Source organism: Pinus tabuliformis, chromosome 2_1 (assembly GCF_031772625.1).
Source record: "Pinus tabuliformis cultivar Carrire ecotype Pingquan chromosome 2_1, CPIR1, whole genome shotgun sequence".
Classification (NCBI taxonomy): domain Eukaryota; kingdom Viridiplantae; phylum Streptophyta; class Pinopsida; order Pinales; family Pinaceae; genus Pinus; species Pinus tabuliformis.
In genome coordinates, this window is record NC_142299.1 from 13,859,335 (window position 1) to 13,866,584 (window position 7,250).

The window sequence follows — 7,250 nt, forward strand, 5'->3', positions numbered from 1 at the left end:
TTTGAGGGTTTTAACCACGTCAAAAATACTGGTGTATTGATCTGCGATCTGGTTGTGAGCGGTGTCATTTGGTGTTCTATCTGAGGAACTTACCCTGTAAATTCCTACACTCTTGGACGAGGAATCAAATTCAACATACAACGAGTGTTTCCACTCGAAATTTGAGTAAACCCATAGGGAGAGAAGTTGAAAATACAAGTTGAAAATACAATTTTTTCTTTTTTCCCTCTAAAATTTGATGATGTAATCTAATCTTATTTTATTATTTCCACTATTATTTTATAATTTCCTTAGGAGGCCCATTTTAGACCTCAAAATTCCCATAATGACTTCTTCATTATGCCCTTTCCCAAACTGATGCATTTCCTCCTTTAGTATGGTGAGATCCTCATCCTTTTCTTGTACTTCATGCTTTAAAAGAATAACTTCCTTCTTTGTCTTGTCAAGGTCATGATCAACATCTTATAGCTACTTCTTGAGTTCCTCATTTTTCGTATTCAATATGTTTATCTCTTCTAGAGCAACTTCAAGTTTTACCTTGAGATCTTCTTTGAGGCATTCTTCATTTTCTTCATCTTCTAGTTCTTCCTTGCTCTTGGTGTCTAATCTGTCTCCTTTGACTCTTGATTCTCTTTGTGTTCTTGCACACCATTTTATATGAGCAAAAGTCATTTTAAATGAAGATCTTGAAGATTTTCCCAAAGCTCTTTTATTGAAGAGTATTTCTTCTTCTTGACTTTAATAGGATCTGGTAAACTACTCAAGATTGTCTTAATTGCTCTTGCATTATATTTCTTGGATTCCTCTTCCAGTGTGCTCTTGATAACCATTGATTCCCATATTTCAAGGCCTTGAGCCATCAACAAGAATTTCATTCTTTGTCTCCATGACTCATAGTTTGTCCCATTGAACCACATAACTTACCCAACTTGATTTGCTTCTATTTTCATGGTTGAAGAAGAGACATCTTTAGAAGGACTGGAGGCTTTCTTCCTTGGCTAGGCTATGAGTGAAGGTACTGGCTCTGATAACAATTGTTGGAAATACTGAGAGCGGGGGGGGTGAATCAATATTTCTTCTACAAGTTTTAGTTTGCTAGTTTAGATCATTTGTAAACAAACATAAAATGAACAATGAAAAATAAATAATTTTATTAATAAAAAGTAACGAGGACTCCAATCCTCTTCTTTACAATGAATCAAGTATAATAATGTTTAGAGTTGTCAGGCCAGGCAGTAACTCTCCAAAGGCAGAAAAAAAATGATTCGTGTATATTCCATAGGTAACCCATTGTTATATACAATAGGGAGTGATTTTTCAGGTCATCTCCCGATAACTGTTCACCTTCCGATGACTGTTCACCTTCCCAATTTATTTATTTACATAAAATTCCCAATCATGAAGATTAGGTGTCAACATTCCCCCCCTTAATCTGAAGGGATGTTGGTGAGTCCAAGCATCATTCTGAATCGTTCAAGCTTTACCCTTCCAAGTGCTTTGGTGAAGATGTCTACAATTTGCTCATTTGTGGAACAATGACGGAGATAGATTGTTTTGGCCTCAACATGATGTCGAATCAGATGATATTTAGTATTGATATGCTTTGTTCGATCATGGAACTTTGGGTTCTTGGCCAACTTTATTGCAGAGGCGTTATCAATCATGAGTGGAGTTGATTGTACTTGTTTTACTTGCAAATCTTCAAGAATTTTCCAGAGCCACACAATTTCTTTCGTTGCTTCAGCTCCTGCCATGTATTCTGCTTCTGTTGTGGAATCTGCTGGAACTGATTGTTTGTGTGATCTCCAGGAGACAGCTCCTGATCCAAGACTCATAGCATATCCTGAAGTAGATACCCCAGTTTCTTTGTCTCCATCGAAGTCTGAATCAGAGTATCCAATCAAGCTGAAGTCGTCCACCTGTGTATACTTGATTCCAAGGTCTTGAGTTCCATTCAAGTACCTTAGAACTCTTTTTGCAGCAGACCAATGTCCCTCACAAGGCTTTTGCATGAACCTGGAGAGGATTCCAACAATAAATGAAATGTCTGGTCTGGTACTAGTGAGGTAGATGAGACTTCCTACAAGCTGTCTATACTTTGTTGCATCCTCAAATTCCTTTCCTTCAATAGATGTGAGCTTTAAGTTTTGTTCCATTGCAGTAGAAAGAGGATTGCATTCTGTCATGCCAAATCTGTTTAACAAATCTCCAATGTATTTCTTTTGAGAAAGAAATATGGCTTTTGGATGTTGGGTTACTTCAATGCCAAGATAGTAATGAACATAGCCCAAATCAGTCATTTCAAAACTTTTCCCCAATTCCTTCTTTATGGATGCAATGTAGCTTTCATTGTTCCCTGTCATTAAAAGATCATCTACATATACTACAAGATACACAACTGTTTTGCCAACTTTCTTGACAAACAAAGTTGCATCATCAAGATCAAAATGATTGAAGTTGAGTTTCAGAAGATGCTCAGTTAGTTTTTCATACCAGGCTCACGGTGCTTGTTTGAGGCCATACAAGGACTTCACAAGTTTGCATACTTTATGTTCATGTCCTTTCACAGCAAATCCTTCAGGCTGGGACATAAAAACATTCTCTTTTAGATCTCCATTCAAGAATGCATTTTTTACATTCATTTGATGGAATTTCCAACCGTTCTGAGCTGCTAGAGCAAAGAGTGTCCGGATGGTGGCCCATTTTACTGTGGGGGCAAAAGTTTCCACATAATCGACCCCTTCCTTCTGTGCAAAACCTTTTGCCACAAGCCTAGCTTTGTGCTTGTCAAGTGAGCCATCAGCTTTGTACTTGTTCTTGTAGACCCACTTGCAGCCAATTGGTTTGGTTCCAAATGGAGGATCAACCAGCTTCCAAGTGCCATTCTTTATGAGAGCATCATACTCCTTTTGCATTGCTTCTTTCCATTCATCATGAGAAGCAACTTCTTTGAAGGAAGTTGGTTCAAAATATGTAGACAATTTCAATTCACAATCATAAATAACATCCATATCAATAGGTGAATTAGAGTCATCTACATCATCTCTATTTTGTCGGTTTGAATTTCTGGTTCCTGTTTTTCCAATTTCATCAGGATGAACACTTTCAAGTGTCTTTGTCAGCCATTTTGGGGGACCTTTATGAGATGGTCCAGGTTGCTCTGTTGATTGAGTTGGGACTGAATCAAGATTGAGTCTCCGAATTCTATCAATTACATCACTTAAAGCATCATCCGTTGTTGGAGTTTCATGCAGGGGAGATTGTTCTTCAGAAGAAGATTCCACATGTTGATCTAGTATAGGAATCCCCCCTTCAAGATGTGGAATCTGATTATCAAATTCTTGAAATGATTTCGTTTTTGCAAATCTATCCAAGCGATCAAGTTGCCGCTCAACAACATTGTCAGATTTGGATGATTCAAGAAAAATGACATCTCTAGATACAACAAACTTTTTATTTACTTCATCATAGAGGCGGTATGCTTTAGAGGTGTTTGAATACCCCAGGAAGATACACTTACGACTTCTAGCACCAAGTTTGTTTCTATGTACCTTTGGTATCAAAGCATAACAGGTGGAACCAAAGATCCTGAGATGTTTTACCGAAGGAACATGTCCATACCACAATTCATAAGGAGTCTTGTTTCTTATAGCATTAGATGGACATCTATTCTTTATATATGCAACACATAGAACAGCATCAGCCCAAAACATTATCTTTACATTTTTGAAGAAAAGCATGGATCGTACCATATTCAAGATTGTTCTATTCATCCTTTCAGCTACACCATTCTGTTGGGGATTATAAGGCACAGTTGTTTGATGTTTGATCCCATGTTGGCAAAGATAGTTTTCAAATTCATTTGATGTATATTCTTTTCCATTATCAGTGCGAATAGACCCAATATGAGATTGTGCATCATTTTCAATCCATTTATGAAAATTCTTGAATGTTTGAAAAGCATCAGATTTGTTCTTCAATAAATAAACCCAACACATTCTGGTGTAATCGTCAATAAATGTCATGATATATTTATTTCCATTTGCAGAAGGAACAGGTATTGGACCACATAAATCTGAATGAATGAGTTCAAGCTTCCTATGTGCTCTTGAATGTGAATCACGAAAAGACTATTTGCTATGCTTTCCTAGAATGCAAGTTTCACATTGCTTATGTTTCCTAGGAATTGTAGGCAAACCAGCAACACCATTTTTCTTCAATAAGCGGAGACTGTCATAGTTTAAATGTCCAAATCTAGCATGCCATAATAAACTTGATGGAAGTGTACCTTCTTCATGATGAGAAATATATGAGAAATGTTGTGCATGAGCAGAGGTTCCTTGCAGTTTGAGAAGCCTTTCTTCTTCTATTCCCCTCATGACAAGTGAGTGGTCAGATGCTTTTCTTACCTCAAGCTTGCCATCAAACATATGAATGGAGTGACCTTGCTGGCGGATGTGGACCAAGGACAACAAGTTTCTCTTGAGCTGTGGGAGATATAGAACATGATCCCGAAGAAAGTCTGGAAGACCAGGCAGTTTAAGCCTGATTGTGCCAAGCCCTGATGGCTTGATTTTTGACTGATCTGCAAAGTATACTGCTCCATCAACATTGTCAGTGAAATCTTCAAAAAAATCTTTTCTATGAGTCATATGACAGGTTTCTCCTGAATCAAGCAACCAATCATTTTTCGAACAAGCAAGTGAAGCATTAAACAAATCTTCATTTACTCCAATGTTACATTGTGGCTCAATATAGTGAGCGGATTCAGGTGCTTCACCTTTGTCTGTATCATCAGTTTTACCTTTCTGCTGGTTTCTTTTTTGCTCAATTTTGTCCCATGGTAGCTTGCATGTAGAAGCATCATGTGATCCATTTCGTTTGCAGCGAATGCAATGCAGATCTGCCTTTTCTCCTTGAGAATGTCTGCCCCCCTGCCTCTGAAGTATCTTCCTCTTCGTCTTCGTCCACCTCTTCCTCTTGTAGAATCTTGAGCAGGATGCTTTTCTTTATGAGCAAGGCACACAGTCTCTTCAGAAGATTCAGGAGCTGTCTTCTTTCCAAAGGCTTTCTCTCTTTCAACAAACTTTTTCACAAGAGAGTCAAAGGTTATATCTTTAAGATTTCCATTTGCTTGTAAAGACTCAAGATAATTGGAGTAGGTAGGATAGAATGCCTCGAGAAAAGCAATAAGAGGGATATCCAGCTCAACCTTAGTGGATTTAATGTCATGCATTATAGACTTTACTTCAGATGCAAGAGCAAGAGGATCATTATTTTTCAGTTCAAGAGTGAAGAGTTTAATCATGAGCTGAACAACTTCAAGTGCAGAATGTGAGTCATAGAGTTCTTTCAGCTTTTGTAAAGCTTCAAAGGCAGTTGAATATGATGAAATATGGCGACTTACTTCTTCATTTACAGATGCTGCGATTAATGCATAGGCTTTGCTGTTCTTGTTTTCCCAAATGACGAGCTCTTTGTCTGATGTAGGCTGCACTGGGTCATTGTCTCCTTCTCCGACACACACTCCCTTCCACAACTCATTGAAGATGAGGGTGTGTTTTATCATCCGGGACCATTCAGGATAGTTCTCCTTGCTAGTGAGAACTATTCCTACCATAGAGATGATTGAATGCTTTCTATAAAAAATACTTCTGCCGATAAAAAAATTTCTGCTGATAAATAACTTCTGCTGATAAAAAAAACTTCCTTACGTTACAGCCTTATGAACTATATTTTCTTCAAATCCCTCTAATGTTTGATAGAAGCATCAACATTTCATTGAAATATTATGTACATATCACTTCAATATCACTTTAATGCTTCAACGCAGCATTACCATTCAAATGATAAAAAAATTGTGCAATACTAATATTCAGGCATTAATTGGTGAAAAATACGGGGCTGCCCAGAAAGAACATAAAAAATTACATGGCAGATCCCCCACAAAGGCAACACAACCTATGTACACAATAAACAGAAACGACGAAAGTATACACAACCTTCTGATGATGATGATGTCGATGTGGAGGAGAAAGCAATGCAATATGAGCTTTCTTGATCTTTGTTTTTGCAGTGTGGCTCAGCGGCGGGGTAGGGCAGGCAGGGGACCGTGCCTCTCCCAATCTCTCTGCAGGTGCTCCGATACCTGAGCGAGGGAGACTCAAAGAAGTCTAGGACATTTCTTATGTATTATAAACATGTGCAGGTACGTTACCAACATAAATGACGATCAGCTACTTTATGCCAGTAGTGGGAATACCACAACAGATTGTGACCCTGAAGCAACAACGGGAAATAATCTTGCAATTATTCCATGTGGTCTCATAGCTTGGAGTTTGTTCAATGATACTTACAACTTCTCCAGAGGGGACACATCGCTGACAGTGAACAGGAAAGGTATTGCGTGGAAAAGTGATCGTCAAGATAAATATGGAAAGGACGTTTTTCCCACGAATTTTCAGAATGAAACTCCGATTGGCAGTGCTACTCTCAATTCATCAATCCCTTTAAGTGGGGACGAGGATCTTATGGTGCGGATGCGACTAGCCGCACTTCCAACCTTCAGGAAGCTGTATGGACGGATTGAGGAGGACCTCAAAGAAGTCTCACGATAATACCACTTTTCCGCTGCGCATGGAATCCCTGAGAACGGCGATGAGCTCGAGATCAGTTACCAATACTGTTAACGGGTCACACAATTTCGCAATACAGGGTTATTCCTTGGCCAAGGGCATGGGCGTTGGGTGAGAGCGAAATGATGCTTGGACAGTCCTGCGTGGAGGCACCAACGCATCTCTGGGCATGTCAGTCCGTCGACAGAGGCAGAGCAGCGCTCAGCACTGAGGCAGTGGCAGACTATTTCAGGACAGAGGCAGTGGCAGAGATGAAGGGAGTTACGACTATTTTTAGAACTGGCTCTGATACCATGTCAGGCCAGGCAGTAACTCTCCAAAGGCAGAAAAAAACTGATTCGTGTATATTCCATAGGTAACCCATTATTATATACAATAGGGAGTGATTGTCCAGTTCATCTCCTGATGACTGTTCACCTTCCCAATTTATTTATTTACATAAAATTCCCAATCATGAAGATTAGGTGTCAACAAGAGTTCCAACCCTAGATGAAGACTCCAATCTTCAATCTACTAGGCACCAACTTGTACTTTGCCAAGCACCAACTTGGTCTTCTTGAGGAATCCAATCCTCTAGGGCTCCAACCCTCTCAGCTGGTTCAGGCTCCAACCTGG

At 39.1% G+C, this 7,250-nt stretch overlaps 1 pseudogene; it reads left to right on the top strand.

Annotated features, from left to right (window-relative positions):
* The first annotated feature begins 6,200 nt into the window (after window positions 1-6,200).
* On the top strand, window positions 6,201-6,617 carry LOC149198444 (ALA-interacting subunit 5 pseudogene; annotated as a pseudogene).
* The last annotated feature ends 633 nt before the right edge of the window (window positions 6,618-7,250 follow it).